This window comes from Sminthopsis crassicaudata, chromosome 2, assembly GCF_048593235.1.
Source record: "Sminthopsis crassicaudata isolate SCR6 chromosome 2, ASM4859323v1, whole genome shotgun sequence".
In the NCBI taxonomy this organism is placed as follows: Eukaryota; Metazoa; Chordata; class Mammalia; order Dasyuromorphia; family Dasyuridae; genus Sminthopsis; species Sminthopsis crassicaudata.
This window is the reverse complement of record NC_133618.1, coordinates 430304887-430329271: the sequence shown is the minus strand read 5'-3', so window position 1 is coordinate 430329271 and position 24385 is coordinate 430304887. Positions and strand designations below refer to the sequence as shown.

General features: G+C 37.7%; 2 long non-coding RNA genes across 3 annotated transcripts in view; both read left to right on the top strand.

Moving 5' to 3' along the window:
* Window positions 1-17356, top strand: part of LOC141557038 (uncharacterized) — a 29997-nt gene extending 12641 nt beyond the window's left edge. The window contains exons 4-5 of one of the 2 annotated variants that reach the window (XR_012486693.1): window positions 10137-12976; window positions 15752-17356. This is a non-coding gene — a long non-coding RNA (uncharacterized LOC141557038). Of the gene's footprint in view, window positions 1-10136 lie in introns of both variants that reach the window. The other variant, XR_012486692.1, reaches the window with a different exon arrangement.
* Window positions 17357-17383: 27 nt separating this feature from the next.
* On the top strand, window positions 17384-21493 carry LOC141557039 (uncharacterized). Its single transcript, XR_012486694.1, has 2 exons — window positions 17384-17506; window positions 18960-21493. It is a non-coding gene; the product is annotated as an uncharacterized LOC141557039 (long non-coding RNA).
* The last annotated feature ends 2892 nt before the right edge of the window (window positions 21494-24385 follow it).

Below are 24385 nucleotides of genomic sequence, written 5' to 3'. Positions count from 1 at the left end.
TTCAAATCCAGCGTCAGACAGTTAACAATTACTAGCTGTGTGACTCAGGGCAAGCCACTTAACCTCAATTGCCTTGCAAAAAAAAAAAAAAAAATATCCTTTGTCTCCTCTGAGTCTCAGTTTCTTCCTATGTAAAACAAAAAAATGAGAGTAGAGAATTTCTAAGGTTTCTTTTAGCTTTCAGTTACCATGTTGAGTCCTGGCATTTGACAAGAGACATTCAAATCCAGTAGAAAATAAGGTTTTTAATGTGATTTTGTCTCTCTGGGTTTCAGCCTTCTCATTTGTAAATAATAATAATGTCTGATATTTCTGTAACATGTTTTATGAAGCAATGTTCATATGTTATTTTATTGATTCTCAAACAAAGCTATGATTATAAGTCTTATTCCTATTTTGTAGATGAAGTGACTGACGTTCATGGAGATTTAATTACTTACCTAGAATCATATAGCCAATAAGTGTCAGCCAGGATTTGAATCCAGTCTCTCTTGATCATATTCCAGCAGTCTTTAAATTACACCTCAATAAGATTAAATAGATAGATAATCTCAGAGGATCTCTCCAGCACCATTCTAACTCTTATGTTCTATGATCTAAATTGTCCTCCCACACTCCATATTTGAACTCTCTTATTCTGTGATTCCTTCTTGCCCATTTAGAGGAATGTTTTTTAGTAGTCCCAGAGATTACACTTCCTAAATCATCTCTTGGCTATATCCCAATATGGAGCACCCCTGTTTCAGTCAGTGTCCATAAATGGCAATCTCTCATATTGCTTATTTCAGCATGCTGTAAAGCATATTTTTAGTAAGTGGGTTCACTCATATTCCTATGGTGATATAGACATTGTAATCCAGTATCAGTTCCCCAGGGGCCAAAAATGGCTGGCATAGGAAAGTGACTGATTTCTTTCTGTGGCACAACTATGAAGCTCCAGAATTTCTTTTTCTTATTCTGTTGAGCTATCATCTTTGTAAAGGGGGTGGCGGTGATGGAACGAGACAACTTAAACATGCATTTCTCCTATTAAGGGAATTGACCCATATCAAGTCCAATAATCTTAAAATTATCAGAGCTAGAAGGTTCCCTAGAGTATGGAGTGGAAAGATAACTGGATATGAAAACAGAAGGCTTTGGTTCCAGGCCTAGCTCTAACTCTAGCTGTGTGGCCTTAGGTTAATTACATTACTCCTCTGAGCCTTAGTTTTCTCAAATGGAAAATGAAAGTGTTTATTTAATTCAATGTTGTCTAAGATTCTTTCTAGTTCTGACTTTCTATGATTCTGAGAAACCTTCCTACACCTATAATCCCATAGCCTCCTTTCCTTAGTCCATTTCTTTGAGAAATAAGAAGATAAAAACTCAAAGGAGTGAGATAGCTTGCCCAAAGACCTACAGCTTGTCAGCAATGTAGCTGGGAGGATAGCATGTCTCCTGCTTGTAATCCCATTCCCTTTTCTGCTCCTAATTATGCCTTCAGGATCTAAAGCTTAGTTGTATCTTGTACAACCCAGACTTAGAGTTGCTTCTCAGAGGGTGGTTCATGTTTGGACTTCTTTTTTGGTCTTCAGGGTGAACCCTGCTGCTTCTGGACAATGCTGCACAATTTCCCAAAGTTAACCCCAGTATGAGAGTAGTCTGTGATAGGGATCAGGGGAGAAAGAGAAGGCTGCAATTTAGCATTGTAAAATTACAGAGCTAGAAGCAACCTCAGAAATCTCCTAGCTCACCTTTCTCATTGTGTAGATGAAGAAACTGAAGCCAAAAGAAGTGCAGGAACTTGCCCATCATCACACTGGTAGCAAGCATCAGAGGCATGATTTGAATTTAGGTTCTCTAATGTCAGAGCCACTGCCTTTCCTACTGTACAAGTAGTTTACAAAGTACAACTCTCACCCCATTTCCCTAAAAAATCCTTTATCTCTTTCTTGAAATTTTACCATTAGGACCTAATGATCACAGTACAGAGTTAGAAGCAATTTTAGGCACCATCTGAGTGGCGTAGTGGATACAACAGGCCTGGAGTAATGAAGACCTGAGTTAAAATTGGTCTCAGACACTTACAAGTTGTGTGATCCTGAGCAAGTCACTTAACACTGTCTGCCTCAGTTTCCTCATCTGTAAAATTGATTGGAGAAGAAAATGGAAAATCACTCTGGTATCTTTGCCAATAAAACCCCAAATGGAGTCATGAAAAACCAGGCATGATTGAAAACATTGCACAGCAACAAAAAATCAACTCTCTACTTTACAAATGAGGAAACAGGTTAAGAGAGGAGAAGTAAAGACTGAGGGCACATAGGAGAAGAATAGTAGAGTTGGGTCTTGAGCCCTAATCTCAGATTCCATTCATTCACATTCATATACACACTGGCTGAGGACGTCACAGAGGCAAGAGCATTAAGAACATTAAACTGGGAATCAGGAAACCTTTGCTTAAGCCCAAACTTCATGACTGATTTAGAGAGCCACTTCCATTCTCTGAACCTCAGATTTCAGAGGAGTAGAGACTAGATCATCTTTGAGGTCCCTTTTAGCTTAAATATTTTCTGCTCTATGGTTTGACATCTTTTAGCTCTGACATTTCAGGTTTCTCTCTCACAAACCCATAGCCATTATTTTTTTTCTAAAACTCCTTTATAAGATTTAAAATAAAACAGTTTTAGAGATCATATTATTCAATGCTTTTATTTTACAGGAGAGAAAATTAAGGCCCAGAGGAAGTCACTTGCTTCAGTTTACATCATCATTATAGTTGATATTTATATAGCACCTATTTTATACACTGTGCTCTTTTAGAATTACTATATCATTTGGTTCACAATCTGGGAGATTAGATGCTATCATTATCTCCATTTTACAGATAAAAAATGCAGCAAACAGAGATCCAGAATCACTCAGTTAGTATCTGAGGTCACATTTGAACACAGTTTTTCCTGACTCCAGACCCAGTGCTCTATCCACTGTCCTATCTTGCTGCCTCACATAGAATAAATAAAGATGCTTACTTAATATAAGAATATAAGAAAATTATTAAACACTTATTGGGTATTAAACACTGTGATAAGCTTTCGAGTCACAAATAAAAAAGCAACTCAATCTCTAACGCAGAGCTTCTTAAACTTTTTTTCACTCATGACCCCTTTTAACCTGAGAAATATTTACATGGTCCCAGGTATATAAGTATATAAATATTTATATACCTCCACATTCAGTAACATGACCTCACATGTAGTCATGACCCACAGTTTAAAAACATGCTTTCTAATAGGAAGAGATGCTATATAAAAATGGAGAGGGGGGGGGTGGTCTTAGATGTAGATTGAATGGAAAGGTCAGGAGATCTTTCCATATACAATGTCTCAGAACCAAAACTCAAACTACATGATTAGACATCAAAACCCACTGTTATTTTTAATATACTATTTTTTTAATGTTATTGTATGTTTATTTGTTTTTTTAAACATTTCCCAATTACATTTTTTATTATAGCTTTTCATTTACAAGACATATGCATGGGTAATTTTTCAGCATTGATAATTGCAAAACCCTTTGTTCTAGTTTTTCCCCTCCTTCCCCCCACCCCCTCCCCGAGATGGCAGGTTGACCAATACATGTAAAATATGTTAAAGTGTAAGTTAAATACAATATATGTATACATGTCCATACAGTTCTTTTGCTGTACAAAAAGAATCGGACTTTGAATTAGTGTATAATTAGCCTATGAAGGAAATAAAAAATGCAGGTGAACAAAAATAGAGGGATTGGGAATTCTATGTAGTGGTTCATAGTCATCTCCTAGAGTTATTTCCCTGAGTGTAGCTGGTTTAATTCATTACTGCTCTATTGGAACTGATTTGGTTCATCACATTGTTGAAGAGGGACATTTAATATATTATGTTAATTGGAATTTTTCATTTTAATAGTAATCTAGTTAATAATCTTAGATAACCTAATTAATCTTAATCTCATTTCTCACCATCTCATTCTTTCCCCAGTATCCTTTACTTTTCTTTCTTTTCCCTTATCTTCTGGACTTTCTTTCCTCTATCATTTTTCTTTTCTACATTGTTGAGCTTTGGGAATGGTCCATGAGGCCCAGGAATTGATTCAATCTGAATCTCAACAAATCAGTTCCCTTCTCTGGTCTTCAATTTCCTCATCTGTACAAAATCATAGCAAACCTCAGAATTCCCAGTCTCAACAGACCTAAGACACCATCTAGTCCAAACCTGTCATTTTAGAGGCAAAGGAAACTGTGACTGATTTTCATTTTCTATTAGTCACCAAGATTTTATTGGGCAAGCTCTGCACACGTTTGTCTCTCTAGTGGCACCCTTGAAATCTCCCTCTCCCACCTCCTTCCCACCCCAGGTTCTTTGGCTTGTCTCCAATATACAGGCTGAGACATTTATTCTTCTCTTGCAGAAATCTGCCACTTTTGTTACCATAAAAGGCCAAGTGTTCCTCTGCTGCTAGCTGTAGGATAGTAAAAGGCTGAGCTATTTTTAGGGAGCTTGAGGGCTGTTCCTCAGCTCAGGATTTGGTTTGCTTAGGTTCGTGTGCCTCAAAGTTCCCTCCCTTGTTCTTCTGCCTTTTTTTCTTCTTGCCTCTTCCCTCCCTCTCTCTTTTTCCTCTCCTTATACATTGCCTCTTTCCCCATTCTCTCTTCTTCCTTCTTTCTCTCCTTATTTTTTCTTTTTTCTCCTTTAGTGATCATTCTTTTCCTCATATTCTCTCTTTTGCCTTTCTTTACTTTTGTTTCTCCATTCCTCTTTTTCCCTTTCCTACTTTCTTCTCTCTCTTTCATATCCTTGCTGTTGATGTATATACATTATTTTTCACATTCTTTCTTCCCACCGTTTTTCCTCTCCATCCTCTTTGTCTATCTCCCCATTTTCTCCTTTTCTGTACCTTTCTCTTCCTCTTTTGTTCCACTTTTCCTTTTCTCTTCTTTTCTCTTTTTCCTATTCTCCATTTCTTCCTTCTTCCTTTGTCTTATTTTTTACTCTCTCTCTGTCTCTGTCTCTGCCTCTGCTTGTCTCTGTCTCTGTCTCTCCCCTTCCCCCTTACTTTATTCTTTCTCTGTTATCCTTTCTCTTTTATTCCTTTTGGTCTTTTTTTCCCTTCCAGATTCACCTTTTTTCCTTCTTTCTCATTCTCTTTATCCCACATCCTTTGAAAAATGAGCTTCCTTCTATAGATTCCTTCTGAATCTGAAACTGTGCAGGCTCTTTAAAAAATCCTATTTACAACATGATTTCCAAACATCCTGCATCTGGTCCCAGGAAGGGCCAAAATCTATTTAGAGGGGGAAAATTGAGGTGTCACTTATAAAGCCAAAGAAATTTAAAGATATCTTACTTCCTCCATTCCCTTAAGTTCCTAACACTTATCATCCCCCTACTTAGTGTATTTTTTATGTCATAACTTTGATTTCCCAGATTTTGACTCAAGTTGCCAAAATAGAAAGAGAGAGAAGAGCAAAGAAAAAGAAAGGTGTAGTAATTGAAAGAATACTGAATTAATAGCCTGGGTTGATGCAGAAGAGGACCAGAAGCACAAAGTGACAGCTTACCCTTTCAGTCAATGATCAACATTTCAGAGGACATGAAACAATACCAAATATGGATTAGTTGAAGGAACATCTGTGACCAGTGGAAAGAACTTAAACCCTAGAGTTGGGCTACCTGCATTCAAGGTCCAGCTCTGCTATTAATATTAATATGAAAAGAATTCAGATCACTATCCTGGTCTTCAGTAGTTTCTTTTGGAAAAGTGTTAGGCCAAATGATGTATAAACTTGTGAACTCTACCAATCTAGGAATCTATAAACATAGACTGTTTAGGCTAGAGAAAAGATATATTGGTAGACAGCTAACATTCCTGACTATGTTAGGGGCTGCTTTATAGAGGAGAGATGAGGCCTGTTCTTCTTTCACCCAGACTGGAGTCCTGGGAACAATTTTCAGGGAGAAAAATAAGCATGATATTCATAAATTAAAGAAGAAATAATTGTATATTATGAAAAGGGCTGCAGAGTTTGAAGTCAGAGTAGAAAGACATGGATTCCAATCCTAACACATCTACTTTAAGAAACAAACCTTATGAGAATTAGTTCCCTTCTTCTTTGAGGCCTGAAGTTTCTCATTTTAAAAATGGGAATAATAATAATAATAATACTGGCATTCTTTATTCTGGAGAATTGTTGCAAGGACCAAGTAAGATTGCCAATGTAGCATGCTTTATAACCCCTAAATGCTGCAAAAATGTGAGCTTTTTCTTAATTAAGATGACAGATACCATTCTCACAGCACTCATAATTCTCACTCCACCCTCTTTCCTTTTATAGTAAAAATGTGGTTAAAAGCATGGTTGAGAAGAAGAAGGAGGGAATATTTGAGGAAATATGGTATATATGAAACCATCCAGCTACTCTTAACAATGACGGAGTGACACAATTGAGAAAAGGCATTTTTAGTATAAACCAAGGACATCTGGACCTTGGCAGGGTTACAACAATTATGTCGTTGGATTGCTCTCTCTGGAAAGAGACATGTTGAGTCTTTCCAGGGAAAAGGAAGCTCATTTTTTTGTGTTCTTGATTTCTTCCATGACTTTCTTTGCTTCTCTCTTTTCTGTTTATTAAAATTGTCAAAGAAAAGGAGGCACTTCTCCTTACTTCTCAGGGGGCACTTCTGCCAAATTTAGGACTAAAGTTGAGAGACCAAGGTTCTGAGGATGCTTGCTATCTAATAAAGAACACGTCTTAATCATTATAGGATCATTGATTTGGGCATGAAATGAGTCTCAGAGGCCATTTAGTTTAGCCTTCTTATTTGATAGATTAATAAACTGAGTTACAAGAGCAGTTAAATATCTTTCTTGATTCATATGATGCAAAGTATGAAAGAGCCCTGGCCAAAAGGTCAGAAACCCAGGGTCCAAAGAAGTCCTTTGCTACTGGCTTACTGTGAAATTCATTTTAGAATTCACTGTGAGGCCATTTTCTCCCCTCTATGTGCCTCATTATCTCCACATATAAAACAAAAAGGGTGGACTATATGGTTCCTTATGTAATTTATGCTTCTGATATTCTCTCTCTGATATTTTTGTTTTAAGTTCTCCTCTCTTCTCCCCCTCCAAACACCTTCAGCTCTGTTCTCTGGATTAGATTCTCATCTTCAACTTCTCTGAGTTGGATTCAGAACTGGCCCAGTCAATATCAGTCCTTAGTCACAGACATCTTGCTTCTGGCTTCAGGCTGTGTTCTGTGGGTTGTTGGCCTTGTGGCCAGGACCCGTTCAGGACTTGTCCCCTTGGGAGGAAGTTGGGAGCGTGTGAGGACTGTGATCCCGAGTCTCTGGGCAGGGGTAAGAGAACACAGAAGGGAGGCAGGAGCTGTGGGAATGAGCTGCTGAGAAGCATATGAACATCCGTAAGCATTCCATTGACCCATCTTCCCATCTCACTCTTCTCTGAGCACCTCCCTCCTCTTGTTGTTTCCGACTTTTTGCCAGGCTTTCCTTTCCAGCTATTCACTTTTGCTATGAAGTAAGGCTAATTCTTCCTTCTCTTCCTTTATGTGTCATATGGACCACATGTGAATATATGTGAATACATAGTTCTATGACAAAACACAAAATGCATCTGAAGGCATATATTTGGGGGGGGGCACTAGAGCTGTAAGGGATTTTGGAAGTTATCAAGCCAATTATAAGTAGAAATCTTTTCAACAATGTTATCTACAAGTCATCATTCAGCCTCTGTAGACCTCTAGTGATAGGCAATTTCATATCCTCTATTTCACATTGGGGAAGCTCTAATTGTTAGGAAGGATTTTTTAGATGAAGCTCAAATCTTGGTCTTCCTTCCTTCTAATCATTGCTTCTGTTTCTGAATGTCTAATCCTTCTTCTCCATCGAAACTTTTAAATATTTGAAGCCATTTTTCATGTCTCCTTAAAAGATCTTTTCTTTCCTAGGTCAAATATTCTCATTTCTTTCAACACTTCCTTATACTCCTTTGTCCTCTTTTGAATGCACATATAAGGACAAATAGGAAGGAAAATATTTGTGAGCCTATAGGGCAGGAGTTCTTACCCTTTTTTGTATCATTGCTAATCTTTTTGAAGACTATGGGTCCCTTCTCAGAATTACATTTTTAAATGTATAAGATGAAATGCATAGGATAAAAATGAAAAGCAATTAATCTGTCTACCTGCCTATCTATCTATCTATCTATCTATCTATCTATCTATCTATCTATCTATCTACCTACCTACCTAAATATATATCAAATTCATGAACCCTAGGTTAGGAACTCTTACAATAGGGAGTCTATGTGTGAGGGGATTAGTGATCCTGAGGATGATCCCTATGATAATATAAGATCTTTCCTAGCAAGTTATGACATTTTTTTCTTTTTATTTCCAGCTCCAAGCATAGTAACTTGCATAAAGTAGAAGTTTAATATACTTTATTGTAGTTAAATGCATGAATTAATTCATAGTATCTCCCTGTGGGTATCATATTCTGATTCCCAGGACTCAAACTGATTATCCCTTTGATTGTTCAATAAACAATTGATGCTGTCTGTCGTAAGATTGAATCGCATGCAATTCTAAAATTCTATGCTTCTGTAATTCTGTGATTTTATGTCAGTCCAGAAGAGGATTTAATGAGGAGATAGTTCTGCACCAAAAATTCACAGCACTTTTGCCTATTGCCGTTATGTTAGACAGCAGGATTCTGTCAGAACCATAAATGGACAAGGTCAACTAACTAGCCCATGTGGAGATGAAACCAACATCTCTGGCTTAATCGGTGCCATGCTTACAGCCAACAAGCTTTCCAATGCAATACTACTAATCATCTGCAGACACTGCTCAGGGCAGTAGAATTTGCATCCATCTGACTAACATATGTGGCCAAAGTTATAGCCCTTTGGGCTTTTTGGAAATAAGTATATTTAAGACATGTGTAATAACTAAGAAGATAGGATATAATTTTGTTTTCTTTTTTATATGTAATTTTACTTCCCAGGGACAAAGTTGGGCTGTTTCCTTTTATCTATTCCATCTTAATCACAACAGTGTAGTGTAATGGGTAAAGTACTGAACCTGGGAAAAAGAAACACAAGTTCTAGTCATGCTCTACTAGTAACTCACTGTATCATAGGATGTGAGTCACTTTCTTTTTCTGGGCCTCAGTTTCTTTATGTGTAAAATAAGAAAGTTATAACAGATGACCTCTAAGGTTCCTTCTAATTTGGCTATTAGGAATTTAAAAGTATTATCCAGCTTTAATATTGTATGTTTTAAGATCCTTTCTAGCTCTGATATCCTCTGTTCTAAGGTACCTCTTAGCTTTGGTATTCCCTGTTTCTAGTTCTGTCCCAGATTCTGGCCATAGGCCACAGATTTTTCTTCTCTCTTAGCTTGGTAGGTCTGTTTTACATTTAGTGCACCTCATTTAGACAGGACTTTCTTCTGGTCACACTAGAGGTTTATTTCCAGCCTACTAGAGACAGTATTGTGGAGCCCAGATGGAAGGGCAGGGAAGGATATTTTTTTTTTTTTTGAAACTTCCTGAGAAACTCAGTTTTTATTCCCTAGTTCAGTTCAATGGATTCTTGTCCTAGGCCTAGAAGCCTCATGAGAAGGCAGTCCAAGACATCACAGGCCTGGGCTTTAGTAGAGATGGAGTTGATGGAACATTTGGGAAGAAAATGGGAGGAAAGGCAAGACAAGATGGTTTGTGGAGATATTAAAAAAAAAACAATGTCTTTATCTAAATAGCTTCTGATTGGAGTCTGAGCAAAGTATGTGTCAATGACTCATGTCCCATCTGACCTCAGGCCTTATTTCAACTAGACCAGTACCAAGACGACCAAATTCAAAAAAACATCTAATTAAGAGATGAAAAGGATCTTAGAACTCATTGGAGTCAGTCTCTCGTTTTCCCATAAAAATAAAGTAATTGTAAGGCTGCTTAGCTAATAAGCAGCAGAATTCAGGTTAAAAAATAGACCTTATCATTTCAAATTTAGTGTTCTTCCCAAGACATTAGAATGACAGTTGACATTACCATTACCAATAATCTGATAGGTTATTATTTCTTTATTTCTTTTAGGAGGAATCCCTGGGAACCAAAAAAAAATTGACAACTGTAGAGTACACTGGGGCACAGATCTTCCACAGAAAAATCTACTTGTTTGACGATCCTTAAAAAGGTTAGGAGTGACAATTCTCATGCCTGGCCTAGGATGCGACTTAGTCTATGGCACCAGACCTACATCTTAGCCAACACAGTGAAATGGCACAATTGTATAGAGTCCTGGATTCAAGAAGATTCATCTTCCTGAGTTCAAGTCGAGTCTCAGACACTTACTAGCTATGTGACCCTGTTTGTCTCAGTTTCTTCATCTGTAAAATGAGTTGAAGAGTGAAATGGCAAACCACTCCAGTGTTTTTGCAAATAAAATCTTAAATGAGGTCACAAAAAATTGGATACAACAAATGATTGAACAGCAGGACCTTCTAGTCGAAGCCCCATAGATACAAAGCTCTCTATTAGCTCCCTTCCCTGATCTTCCTCTTTCTTCTTCCTTCTTTTCTTTTCCATAGCATAAGGTCACAAGATCATTGATGTAGATCTGAAAGAAGCCCCAGGATGTGTTAATTTATTTGCATATTGTCACATATGGAATAAGTTATTGTTAGGATTTGAACCCAGTTCCAAATGCAGTATTTTTTTTTATTCCTCCCCCTATTATGTTATCCTGCCTTATTCTTTCATGACACAATGTATCCTGAATATCTAGAAGAAGTCTCTTGCAATTAGAAAGTGTTTAATACTTATTGATTGACCAACTGATTGAATCAAGGTGCACCTATGAAACACGTTCTTCTATAGTAGGCAGGAAGTTGGCCTAGATTGTCTCCTATAGGTAAAATCCTCCCAGGATCTCTTAAACAAGAGTGTGTATTAGACAAAGTGTTTTAGTCAGGGATGATAAAATCACAGATTTGCAAAGGACCCCAAAGTCCATCTAGTTCAACCCATATCTAAAAAAAAGCATTCTCTCTATAATATACAAAACAACTGACCATTCTGCCTTAATTTGAAAATGTTGAATACCCTTATCCCCAGAGATAGCCCAGTTACTTCAGTATAAATAATTTTTTTTCTAATTATTAGGAAGATTTTCCTGATACAAAACTTTTTTGTCTCTTTTAAATGTCCCTTTGCCTCTCTCTCTTCCATTTGAAGCTAAATAAATGAATCTGATCCCTCTTTCAAGTGACAGCCTTTTACATTCTCCATTGAAGATTGTGAAGGTCCAGACTAGCTCCTCTGAAGGACTCAGAATAAGTCCTTGCCCCACGTTGGGCGCCAAAATGTAATGGTCCTGTAGTACTCTAAGTTATAATCCTTTTCTGGGAGGAGATCTCTTTTCTGTAAAATCTTTTCCTCTGTGAACAGGTTTCTTGGAAAGCTTCTGGAGCCTCCAGCCAGAGTGAAGGTAGAATCTTGAACCCTCTTCTTCCTGAATCCTGGCTCTGAATCTCCTCGAGCTTCCCTGAAGTTCTCCCAGGAAGTCTTGTTCTTCTCCCAGTCTAGACTCTCCTTCTAGACTGCTGTCTAAACTCAATCTCCCAGTCTAGACTGACTCTTCAGACTCAATGTTGCCTTCTTTTATCCTCACAGAGAATGGAATTGTGAGAACTCCCAGGTGCTTGTGGGAGCTCCTTCAACCAATGAACTTGCTCCTTTCAAAGGTTGTGTAAACTCCCCTTCAGAACTCCTTTCAAAGGTGTAAACTCCATTAAATGTGTAAACTCCTTCTCAGAAGTCCAAAGGTGTGAACTTCCAAAGGTGTGAACTCTGAGCTAGAGAATTGTTTAGATAACCTGAGTTATCACCTTGTAATCCTAACAGAAGATGGCTATCATATCTCCAAATTTAGCTCTTTTCTAGGCTACATATCCCTAATGCATCCCAATAATCTTCATGTGGCATGGGCTGAGAATGTATAAAGGGACATATTTTCATAAGAGGACTAGAAAATCTAGGTCATCTTCTGGGTACCCTGCATATATATAATAATGATAGATATGCTATTATTGTTATCATTATTTTTAGTACTTTAAAGTTTAACAAAATAATCTCAAGCATGCATGTGTATTTGTGCAAAACATGTATACCACACAGAGGCAATAGCCTCACATATATGAAATGCACATATACATTCATAATGATCATATATACTCAATGCAAGAACATGAATGCACACAGTTTGCATGTGTGCACATGCTTATACAGGACATATACATACAATATACATAGACTCATATGCATATATACACACTGTATACATGAATTCATATAGGCACATATACCTATGTTGCCCTCACACATTTTGTAAAAGAACAAATAAAACTTTAAATTTACTGGATTGTGGGTAGTAGTCCAAGCACTGGATTACTGTGTAGGCTTCTCTATAAAGTAAAGAGACAGGCTGTCTCCCCCAGATGCTCAGCAGGCCAGACAGAGCCATCTGCTTTCTCTCCCACTGTCTAATGCTGGCTCCACCCCTGGGGAGGTAGGCTGCAGAGTCCCAGGAGCAGGACACTGGGGTGACAGATGTTCTATCTCTTGAGGTTTCTCAGCTGCCTGGAGAGCACACAGGATGTTAAGACTGGTCCATGGAACATTTCAGAGTTTGTTTTCTTCCTGTTACATTCTCACCACCCCTCCCTCTGCCTTTAACTGCCTCTCTACCTCTCTCAAGTCTATTCCCCACTTTTCTCTCCACCCTGTCCCTTGCTCATTCTTTTCCAAGTTCACTTTGACTGAAGCAATTCTATCTCACTGACAGGGAGAAACATCAGTCAGAGAAACCATCTGGTCTCATCTGAAGTCTTTGTCCCAGGCCACAAGGCACTTCCATTGGATTCTGATTCTGTCACGTAAGTGGACTTATTGTGGTGGTCTAGTTCAGTAATAAGGAAGAAGAAATGGTGTTGGGCAAGCAGGTCCTTTGGAGCTGGAAGGAAGAATGCATGTGATCATATGGAGAACAGTTCCTTTTCCTACTGAGCCCAGGAGCTCTGGGATTCTTTGTAAGAAGTTAATATTATTCTCTGAATTCTTAGTGAGAAGTTAATATTATTCTCTGACATGTCTTTTCACACTGGCTCCTGCAATCTTAGTGAGTATTTAGTAAAAAAAAAATAGTGTGGGTTTTTGAAAGGGAACTGGATTTGAAGTTAGGAGATGACTTGGCTTTAGATCCTAGCTCTGATATTTATTAACTGCATAACTGGGTACCAACTGAGCTTCAGTTTCTTTGTAAAATGAAGAAGATAGAATCATGAACCTTTTAGATTTGAAATGGATCATAGGTCTATATTTGGAAGGGGCCTTAGAAGTCAGTTAGTCCAATTTTCTAAGTTTATAGATGAGAAATCTGAGACTTGGGGAAGTTCCATGTTGTCTAGCCTTCATTTTCGAAGATGATCAATAACATTACAGGTGATATTTTGATTCATGCATGAACTGGATTTAAGTGAAGCAGAGTTACACAAAGTTGTCAGCCTCATTCTCTCCTCCAATCATAGAAGTCCAGTGGCAGAACAAAAGTCAGGGTGACTGTTGATGACCGGGATGCAGTGGATGACCTTGATGTCTTTGATATTAACTAAACTCTAAGTGATCCATGGATTATCTGCCTTCATGGCCTTTAGAACATTTTTTCTCATCTGCCCATTCCACTGGGAGGAGTCTTTACATGTTTGGGATAGACATCCCCTAACTCACCAATGAATTTGAGGCCCATCAGTTATTCTCAAACTGGTTTATCCAAGATGATCTTACCAGGGTGTAGCCATTGCACATGCCATAGCTTCTTGAAGCCATAAGTAGGAGTCAGAAAATTTCAGTAATTTGTCCAAGGTCATTCAAGTAGTTAGTCGCCAGAGATGAGAATTGAATTCAGGTCCTGAGACTCCAATTTCAAAACTTATTCATACTATTAACTTGAATCTTAGACATCACTAGTCCATACCTCTCATTTTACAGATGAAGAAAATGAAGTTCAAGATTAATGACTCATCTAAGTTCAGTATTAGAGTCCAGATGAGAATCTGTTATCTTGACTTATATCTAATTCTCTTTCTCACAGTTCACAGAACTGCAAAGCTTTGTAAAATGTAGAGGCTGTAAATGTCATTTGTCATTTTGTCTTTTTGCCTTTCCTCAAAAAGGAAAAGTGATTTGGCTAAGGTCACAAACTGAGTCAGTGACAAAAGCCAGGATAGGAAAAGAATTGTAGAGATAGAAGGAGATGGAAGTTGTTGGAGAAGGAGATGACCCTTGAAGATCATCTTTGCCAGCTCTTTTTCAGATCCATGTTCTTAATATCAGACCATGTTACCTGCCAAATATGGCAACCGAGCCAAACGTTTGGTTATTTTTTCCCAGCTGGACAAGAGAACACAAGGGATTCTAAAGGCACTGTTGATTCTTCCTGAAATCTGAGGATTTGATTCTTCATTCACAAAGCACTTATTCTTGCAGATCTCTCCTCCAGTCTCATTACTCATACTTCCTAGCTCATAAGACATTGGTTCCTACCTTCCATGCCCTGAATTGGGTCCCAGTCTGGGGTGCCATTAGAAACAGAGAAGTAGGGGATGGATCTTAAGGATCTTAAGGATCATTTATTCCAAACCTTTTATTTTATAAAATGCCATGACAGGGGAAGGTACTTATTCAGGGTCTCACAGCATCCAAAGTAGAGCCCTCAGACTCCTAGGACAAATTCTTTCAGTTATTCCAGGCTATATCCCTGGTGTTCACCAGTAGGATGAATCAATATAATAAAATTACACAGTGGAAAATTATCTGGATTTTGAACCAGAGGAAATGGGTTTAGTTTCTCTGTCTGTAATATGAGAGTCAGACAAAATGACCTCTAAGGTCCTTTTCATGAAACAAAGCAATTTGTCTGCAGAGAAAAGCCTTCTCTAAATATTCCTGAGAGCAGCTCAGTAATCCCCTTTAAATGGAGATGATTAATAGGATCTTTCCTTTTCCCCTCTCACTTTTTCTCTTCAAGATGTGACAAGAACAAAAATCTTGGAGATTCTGATTGTACCTTCATCTAGTTTTGTGACTTTGGGCAACTCACTATTCTTTTCTTGTGACCTCAGTTTCCCTAAAGTGAGGAAAACAATGTTTGAAAAACCTAGGAGTTGATATAGGAAAAGTTCAGCATAACCCAAAAGTGCTACTAAAGTGAGCCATAAAGTGAGTGGTCATTAAATACTTCCAACCTCAAGGCCACTGAGAACAGAGTGAGTGAGTGGAGCCAGGGGACAGGCAGCAGGCCCTCAGCACCCCTCCTGGTTTGTAGCTGACCTGGCTTAGGCCTGCATGGCCATATAAGGGAAGGAACATTGACTGAAGTGGGACTAGGCAGGATGGGGGCTGGGAAGGCCTTGCTCAGGACAGGGATAGAGAAAACCCAGACATCCACTGTTTATTTTCTTCTTATGTAGTTCCTCCTGACTTATGGGGCTCAGGTTAAAGACCCAGTGAATGTCTCCCTGAGAGAGGCTGCTCCTCATTTTTTAAAGGCTGGAGATAGAAAGAAAGGTGTGTATATGTATATAGATGTAGGGGAATTGCGAAGGCATGCTGCTCCTCCTCCCATTCTATTACAAGCTTTTTTATAAATGCAGATCCAGGTTGAGACACAGGGGCATGGCTGAGAGGCTACCACTGATGAGCAGAACAATCAGGTAAGCTCTGTCTGCAGGGAAGCCCTTGATATGAATGGAGAGGGGATGTCTGTGGTTAGAGTAGGAACCTGGCAAGGTGGTTGGGGTATGAGACTCTTCTCTCCGAGAATAATAACAAATGAATATAAGCTCCCTGAGAGCAGAGCCTTCCCTTTTGTCTTAGATCCTAAAATCTGGCACAGTGCCTGGCACCAAGTAGGCACTTCCTAAATGCTTACTGATTCATCATTCCCATTCCCATTCCACTTCATGATGTATCAAGCACTTTCCTCGAAGGGAGGAGGAGATATGTCTGAAATGGAAAGAAACTTTGACTAAGAGAGAGAAACCTTGGGTCAGAATTCTGCCTTTAACACACACTAGCTGTATGTCAGTCAGCAAGGCATTTGGTTCTCTGTTTTCTTTTCTTTTCTTTTTCTTTTTCTTCTTTTCTTATAACTTTTTATTGACAGAACATATGCATGGGTAATTTTTTACAACATTATTCCTTGCACTCACTTCTGTTCCGACTTTTCCCTTCCCTCTACCCCCTCCCCTAGATGGCAGGCAGTCTTATACATGTTAAATATGTTATAGTATATCTTAGATACAATATATGTGTGCAGATCTATACAGTTCTCTTGTTGCACAAGAATTAGATTCAGAAGTTCTCTGTTTTCTTATCTGCAAAATAGGGTCATTGTGAAGCAAACACTTTATAAATCCTAAAGTGTTATAGAAAGGTGAGTATTTATTGTCCCCATTTTGTAAAAGGTGAAACTGAGGCTCAGAAAGATGAAGTGTCTTGATCAAAATGAAGCAGCTAGTAAGTGGAAGAGCTGAAACTAGAACCCAGGCTTCTATTCTAGATCCATTATTCTTTCAACTACTCCACACTGGACCTCCATTAATTTTGTTTTTTAGAGGGAAATGGGAAGTAGATAACCAGGTCCACAGGATTGAGAGCTTGTACAGAATGGAGACAACCACTTAAAGGCCCCCTCAAGTAAGAAGAAAGGGTAGCCTCAAAGCTCAGACCTCAGCGTCTATGAAGATCTAAAAAGGAGGACTGGTCTATACTCAGTCAATATCTATGACTCCTCAAGACCAGATGCCATATTGTTCCTTCTCACATGACCAAGGGAAAACTCTGTTAAAGTGGTAACTCCTGATTCCCTGGAATCTTGGAAGAGTTCTTTCTGGCCCTTAGTATCCTTTTCTCTCAAAAGAACCTATTGGATTAGTTGACCTCCAGGGACTATTCTAGCTCTACTTTTCTATGATATCTTCTTATTTGCATATGATACCATCCTATATGCATCATGTATACATTAGTATAAAATTGGATTATTAACAACTATTACATAACTCTTAAGAGTATAGACAGAAAGTATAGTGGGGTCAGAAAAGGGTCTCATGAGCCCTGTCTCATGAAAGTTTTTTTTTCCATATCATACATTTGTATTTCTCTGCTTTCTCCATGTTTCCTATTTCTGGTGTCTACAAGGGTCATTTGGAATGAAACTCATCTGGTGCATCCTGATCTCCTTCCCCTCGTTTGTCTCCCAGCCCGAGGTGCAGTGCTGCATCTCTGGTCAGTTGTGAGTCTGAGATGAAGCACTGTAGCTCGGGAAGGGAGGAACTGTCCAGCTCAAGAGAAAGAAGTCATCTCACTGGAAGCCTCTGTCTCTATCTAAGGCCAACAAGCCAACCTGGGTAAGTAGGGACTAGGGAGAGAGGGATAGGGAGAATAGAACAAAGACTTGGGCGTACATCTCATTTTAGAGCTGGCAACATGAGAAAGTTCTCCTGTCCTTTATGTCCATAACTTTTTGAGTGAAGTCTACCCTGAATGCAGCCCTACCACCATAGCCCAGAACACAATTTAGGATGAGAAAAATGACTGTTTCAAAACTTTTGGGGCTTCTTCTGGACATTAGACACATAAAATGATTCTTCCTATTCATTCATTCAATTGTTAATATTTTCAACCTTTCTACAAATGTTGCCAGAGGCCTATAGCTGTGAAGCCCTGTGGTTGGAGCTGTTGGGAGAACAGAGATGAATCATCTCTAGTGAGAACTAGTGAGAAAAATAGCTATCATATAGATTAGTATTGGATACTGACTGAAGAGACAATGGATAAGGATAGAGATAAGAACATCCAGTGTCTGAAATATTAGCTACATGTTTAGACAAGTCTTAATAATCTAGGCAGCTCTCTATTACTACCAATTACAGAAAAGATGCTGACCTATACCATACCTTTATCAATGAAATCACAAATCCAGTCTCTATCCCATTATGTAAATTTCTTCAGACATAAACATCACATTCAAAAGAGGCAAAGACCACTTCCTTCTGGGGACTTCATAGAAGAAGTATTATTTGAATTTTTCCTTGAAAGATGCCAGATATTCTATAGACTGAAATTAATGGGGAAGACTTTATATGCTAAGTAAAGGAATTGTGCAAATGCATCAAAGTAGGTAGAATAAAGGCCTTAAGGAATAGTGAAAAATCATTCCAAGTAAGTGTAGCATAGGAGAGCACGGATTTGAAAGGTAAAGGAGGCCAGATATCAGGAACGCTTAAAACCTAAACTAAGGAGTTTAGATTTTATTTATTTGTCCAAGAAATATTGACTTTATTCTTAGGCAACAGAGAACCCATTGAAGATTTCTAAGCAGGAGAGTGGCTTATTGGTATGGGTTTTGCGATGGTCAATTGATGAGTGTATATAGAATAGACTGAAGGAAGAGGCACTGGAGGGAGGGAGGCCAATATGGAGGCCATTTCATTAATCTAGGTGAGAAGTTTTGACCTTGGATTGGCCATGGAGAAAAAATGTGAAAAACATTAGGGAAGAAAACTGACAGAATTAGGGACTGACTAATTAGCAATTCTCTTTTCCTACTTGCCATAGACAAAATAGATTTGGAGATCTTAAGAAGGATGGAGAGAGAGATCAAGAAAGTTTGCTACTATTAAGAAAAATAGGAAAGTCAGATGGAGGAATCAGTCTGATGAAGAAGATGAGTTTGATTCTGGATGTGTTGAGTTTGAAGTACAGGAATAATATTCAGATATAGATGTCTCGTATCTCTGACAAAGTGAAAACTTTAAGCCAGAATAAGAGATATATCCTTTGTGAATCATGTTCCTACAGGTAGGGAGAGGGACTCTGATGGTCAAAGCTACAGCTTCTGGAATTCCACCTGGAAAATACCTCGTATAATTGGTCAGTTGTGAATTCACAAATATCCTCTTTCCTCTGCTTCTCAAAGAACTATCCCATGTAACAAAGGAAAAAAAAGGAAGAGAAAAATAATTCAGTAAACCTAAAATCAGCCATCAACCAAGTCTAATATTATATGAACTGTACCACACCTAGCGCTTCCCATTTCTTCAGAGAAGAAAGGTGCCTTCTCATAGCTTTTATTTTGGAAAAGGAGATTAAAAAATCATTATCATAATAGAGCATTCAATTTTCATTGTTGTTCTTGACACTTATATGTTGTGAATTGTACACTGTGTATATTATTTTTCTAATTCTGCTTACTTCACTGCATCAGTTCATGAATATTTCCTTCTTTCTCTGCATTCATGTTCATCATTTTGTATAGGATATTTATATTTCATTACATGCACATGATACAATTTGTTTAGTCAGTCATTCAATGGAGATCTACTTCACATCCATTCCTTTTAATATGTACCAATATTTTTCCTACTTCCTTATACTTTTAGATATTCCCATGAAAATTTATTTAATTATATTCTTTCTAGAGATCCTCACAATGGTAAGAAGCAGAGAAAGAATCTTTCCCTTTCCATTTCCTACTAAACAACAGCAGCACCAATTTCTTTCCCCATCTCAGCCTTATACTATATTGATTTCCCAAGACTGGTGGATGTTCCAGGATGATCTGTAGTGAATGATCACTCTAGAATGCAGAGAGCCTCCTGTTAATACCCAAATATTGCCAAACTTTCAAGAAATAGAAGACAACAGCAGCACAATCTACAGGGAATGAATGGATCAATGTTTCTGTCAATCTTCTGGTCTTCAGACCATACTCTCCCCACCTTGTCCTCAGGGTCCAGTTTTCCCAGGAATCCCTTAGGTGCTAAGATGGGGATTCCTGGAAATACTGTTCTTGAGGTCATGGCTTAACAGCTGGACCATATCTCCTTCAGCATCCTCTGCAGGAAGAAGTTTCAAAAAACAGTGTCTGAGTTGATTACACAAGAGTCTTTTTAGAGAAGACTATAAAATGAATCAATGGAGCCAGAGAATGGAGGTAAGGAGTTTAGCAACTTGTTCTTTAAAATAAGGCAATCCCAAACTTTTTAGCAAAGCACAGGAGAAGGAACACTGCATTTGGAGTCAGAAGATCTGGTTTTGAATTCTAGCTCTAATATTATTTGGGTAATTTGGTGAATCAAACCAATTTCTTCTCTGAGATTCAATTTTCTTATCTATAAAGTTAGGCAGTTTTATGTTTAAATGACCTTTAAGGCCCTTTCCAGCCCTAATATTGTGAGTCTATGTTTATATATCCATAGACATGGAACTTTATGATTTCCAAGGACCTTTCCTCATAGGAACCGTGGAAAGATAATAGGGCAGATATTATCATACCATTTTACAGATAGGAAACAGGCTCTAGTATAAATCTAATAGTTAAATGGAAGGCCACCGAAATGGTGAAGAAACTAGAAATCATGTCATATGAGGATTGAATGAATCATTTAGAGATAGTTAAGCCAAAGAAGAGAAAACTTAGCAAGTTCTGTGCTTATTATTTCCATATATTTGAAAGTAAATTATGGGAAGAGGGATTAGCTTTGCTCTGTTTCTCCAGCAATAGGAGGAAGTTGTAGAAAAGTAGCTTTTGGCTCAATAGAAGGAAAAGTGGCTCAAAAAATCAGAGTATTTCAGTAGTTTAATGCATTGTCTCAGGGGATAGTGAAGTTATCCTTCAAATGAAGGCTCATGACTCGTTGGGGATGGTGTAGAAGAAGATTTTTCTAAGGTTCAGTTTTGAATCAATGAACTATAAAGTTCATTTCCAGTTTGGAGATTCTACAGTTCAACCCTTACATCTCCATGAGACAAGACAGGAATTTTATCCTTGTCTTAATTTCAGATAAGTGCTCCAAAATGCACTGCTGGTTGCAATAAAACCAGGCATAAGAACCTCACTTTCATTATATGTATCCAGGTCTCCTCATTTGCTATTCACAGTAGCTATTTTTATAAGATAATAATAATTTTTTAAGATTATTTATAGAAGTAACTTATATAAAGTTCCATAAGTAAGTAGAATCAAGGTTCAGATTCCATTCTCACTCCAAATCCAGTATCCTTTCCATATTGCCCATTTGTTTTTCTTAGCACTGTGGTGGGAACCTCACTTGTTCCATGTAACACATGTCACAAAAGCTGTCACGACCTTCTCCAAGGGGTGAGGAACTCTGAGGATGATGAGAAAAGCTATTTCACACACCATCCTTCAGAGGGAGGGTGGGAAAGTCTGATTTAGGCCTTGTCCCCAGGGAAGAATGTGGAAAAGCTGCTTCAGGAACCATTCTCCAGGGGAAAAAATGGGAAGGGCATCTTTCCTTTGAACTTTCCTTTCCTGCTCTCTTGTGTGAGAATTATGTGCCACGATGAGAATAAATTGCTGACCTCTTGAATTGTGTTCTGTTTTTTTTAAATGCTTGGGATTTTGGAACTATTGGGGGATGCTAGATTTCTTCCTTTCCTCAAAAGTTCTGAGTGAAAGAATCTTCTATGAAAGTATGTACATTCTAACATATTCTAGAAGACACATTGATAAGCTGGGCTTCTCAGAGGGATTGTCAAAGAAAATTTAGAGCCCAAGTTTGAAAAGTGCCTGGAAGTCTTCAAATGCATATATGAGAATTAACATGTAATAATAACTAGCCATATAACACTTTAAAGTTTGCAAAGCACTTTACATATAATACCTCATTTAATCCTAACAATAATTCTGAGTGGTAGGTGCTCTTATTACCTCATTTTGCAAATGAGGAAACTGAAGCTGACAAGTCATGATTTTTCTAGGGTCATAGTTATATTAAGTGTGTGTCTGGATTTGAACTTTGTATGTTCAACAGTATGTTAGTCAACAGAGAAGACCAATATTCAATCATTTTCTCATCTAAGAAATGTGTATTGAACACCTACTATGTGTAAATTCCAGTGAAATGTTCAATGTAAACCAAATGACAAGACAGATACATTCCTCTTTGGATAACAAGGTATTTTCTCAGCTTGAATATGAAAGACTCATTTGGAAATAGGATATGTTTTCAAACCTTCAATCAGTGGATTTTTTCTTTTTTGAAGATGGGTGGTATTTTGGCATGGCAGGGTGGGTTTATTTTAAATGTTACATATTACCCAGACCATCTGGGTAACATTCTACATTAGTTGCAACATTTTTCTAGCCATAGGCATGCTTAGAATGCTCTATGAAAGCTGACCCTTTTATCATAACTAAAGCTTATATATCCTTAGCTTTCATATTCACTAGAGAGTTTCTTCCATTGCAAAGCCCTTCCAATTTAAAAACAAAATAAAGAAGGGCAACTGGGTGGTTCAGTGGATAGAGCATTGATCTTAGATCCAGGAGGATCTGAGTTTAAATCTGGCTTTAGACATCTGATACAAGCTGTGTGACCTTGGACAAATTATTTAACTTCCATTTCCTCATGAAAAAAATAAAATCAAGAAAATATTTTCCTGGATAGTTTCCCTCTGACCCATCCTGCTGCTGGTTTTTGTTATTCCTGCTGTGAAAGAGAGACTGAAGTTGGCCTACCTTAAGCTAAAAGGTTCTAAGCTCTTGTCTTTTCAGCCACAGGTTAAATTGAAGAAGACTAATATAAAATAACACATATATGTCTTTGAAACAGTTAACTACTTGCTGGTCCCCTGGGCTTTCCATGACTTACAGGATATGCAAACCTTATTTTAAGGTTCCCTGATTTATTCAGTGTAGGTCTTCACCTCACTCATTGTAGATTAGAGCAAATTCAGTTAAAGCAGCACCTCCAGATTATCTAACAAAGTGTATTCATATCTTAGCAGCATTGCTTTGCTGAAAGTTTCATATCCTACAGCCAACTGAGTACCTATTCTGATCCTTAAAAGACAGATAAGTCCACTGCTACTGACATGGAGTTGACTCAAAACCAGACCTTTGTTTCTGCTGGCTCAATCTTATGAACATGCATATTTAGTCTGATCTGAAATAAAAACTCCCTGGCAGTCAGAGATGTCCCAGTATGGTTGCTTGCATAGGAAGAGTTTCTTGACCATAGATTTCTTCAGTAGAGGTTAACCATTTATTAAAGTTGCCATAGTGTGGATCCCAGTTCTGTTATGTTAGACTCTATTTTATTGTGAGGTCTTTTAGAGCAGTGGGATAAAAATCAAGTAGAAACAGATCCTTAAGGGCCTCATATTGTCTCAGAAAACTACAAATGAACATTTTCAAGGTTTTATTGGATTTTCATTTATTTTGCTTGACATTTCCCAATTATATTTTAATTTTACTCAGCTTTTGCCACATGCCACCAAATCTGACATCTCTGTCTTATAGGATCATCATCCTTAGACTTAATTCAGCGATCATCTAGTCCAATTTATGATGAAAAGGTTAAGATTCAAAAAGGTGAATTGACTTGCCCAAGATCATATGGGGAGTAACTAATTATCAGAGGTGGGTTTTGAATGTAGGCTTTCTGACTCCAAATTCATTGCTTTGTACTGTCCCATATTTACCTTTCTACAACATTAGAATGGCATTGTGCAGGATAGACTCCAAATGATGATGAAACATCCATCAGCCAACAAACATTTATTAAAAACTCAGTATGAGCTAGAAATTATATAAGTACTAGAAATACAAAAAAACCAAGCAACAAAAAACAAAAACAAAAAATAAATCTCTGTTCTCCCCTCCCTAGGAACTCACATTCCAATGAGAAAGGTAACATGGCTAACTGACTATAAGATACTATAGCATAGAAGGAAGGCACTTTAGAGGTGAAAGTTCTAGCATCTAGGGACACAGGAAAAGGTTACTTGCAGAAGATGGGTTTTAAATTGAGGTTTTTAAAAATATTTCTTTATATTTCTTTACTTGCTGATTCATTTGTTTACTTTTAACATTCTTTTAAAAACATTTTGAGTTCCAAATTTAACTTTCTTTTTTTCTTCTTCTTCTTCTTTTTTTTTTTTTTGCTTTTACACAGTCTATCTTTTATTTTTAAGTGGCTTGTGTTATCTAACTCAAATTATCTTCGTGCATCTGGTCTGCACAAATTTGAAGGGTTCAGGTGGCTCAGTCTTAGTTCATAAAACACCTGGCACCTGCCAGCACCTGGTAGCAGCGAAACCTAAAGGCTGAGATAACAGTTTTGGCTGTTGGGACCTTGAAAAAAACCTAGTTTAGAACTGTGCAGATTCTTTTTTTTTTTAAAGATTTTTTTTATTATTATTAATTTTATAATTATATATTTTTGACAGTAATATGCATTTCTGCATATTTACAAGAT